General features: G+C 35.6%; 1 long non-coding RNA gene across 1 annotated transcript; it reads right to left on the reverse strand.

The window, feature by feature from the left end:
- Positions 1-374: 374 nt before the first annotated feature.
- LOC132278958 (uncharacterized) lies at positions 375-953 on the reverse strand. Its single transcript, XR_009471180.1, has 3 exons — positions 818-953; positions 581-699; positions 375-481 (listed from the first exon to the last, which is right to left on the reverse strand). It is a non-coding gene; the product is annotated as an uncharacterized LOC132278958 (long non-coding RNA).
- Between the last annotated feature and the right edge of the window lie 268 nt (positions 954-1,221).

Genomic DNA, 1,221 nt, shown 5'->3' on the forward strand with positions numbered 1-1,221 from the left:
TCCTGAGAAGACAACACCAATGAATCTAAATATCATCCTCGTCATCAATAAGCATAACATCATTTTGATCGTTACTAAATGATTCATAATTCTCAGGATCCTCTTCTATCTCATTTGAATCATCCTCATCCTCATCCACGAGTCGAACTGAAGAACTTCCTGCTCCCTTTGTCGGTAACCATGAATCAGAACTAGATTTTGATCTAGTAGACCGTTGCGGCCTGCTAGCCTCTCCAATACCAGCAAAATTAGCAACATCACCCCATGTCAATGAATCATCTTCATAGACTAGATCATGTTCTGCATCAGAATCATCCATCTTCCCCGTTAACCACTCGTTACTCTCATCAATGTCATCGAGTAAAATGGGATCAAGAGTGTCACGTATATTATATCGACGCCTCAATGCTCTATTATATTTGATGAACACTAAATCATTCAAAGTTGTTTGAGCGAGCCTATTTCTTTTCTTGTTATGAAGCTGCAATAAATTCAACCTTAACTAGTAAGTATAAAAAATTAAAATTTTAACTTTCAACAATTAAATTACAAACCTAGTTAGTAGATAGTATATACTTACATGCTCAAACACGCTCCAATTTCGTTCACAACCAGAAGAACTGCAAGTAAGGCTTAAAACCTTTATAACAAACTTTTGGAGAAGTTTTGTTGACTTGCCATAAGCTTCCTACCAATTAGCTATTAAAAAAATATAATAATGATGTTTGGCAACTTTAGCTTCATCTTTCTATCGACTCTATTGTCAAAATAATTTTAACATTTAGCTATACTAACTTAATATACTTTACCACTTTACCTGGTCCTCGTGTATTTCTCTGTCTAATAGCAAAGGGATTACCAAAGAGGCCCTCAGCGTTAGAATATAAGGACAGCTCCTCAGTAATTTTGTCTTGGTCTTTGATATCTGGGATTAACCTTGCAATGCATGCATACAAACCTTTGCAATCTCTTCATCTTTTTCAATTTTCGAATTTGAATAAAAGTATTCTGGGTTCAAATAATAACTTGCTGCATGCAAAGGGCGATGAAGTTGAACATTCCACCTCTTATCAATTATTTCAAAGATATCCTTGTATTTGTCTTCTACTTCCCTAAATGATTTTGCAATGGCTTCTTTAGCCCTATCCATAGCCGCATAAATGTATCCCATGGGAGGCTTTTTCTCACCATCAACTAATCTCAAAACCGGAATAAGAGGAC

The sequence above is a fragment of the Cornus florida genome, unplaced genomic scaffold, assembly GCF_030987335.1.
Source record: "Cornus florida cultivar Cherokee Brave unplaced genomic scaffold, ASM3098733v1 CherokeeBrave_3.0.0_Hap2_Chr10, whole genome shotgun sequence".
Taxonomy (NCBI): domain Eukaryota; kingdom Viridiplantae; phylum Streptophyta; class Magnoliopsida; order Cornales; family Cornaceae; genus Cornus; species Cornus florida.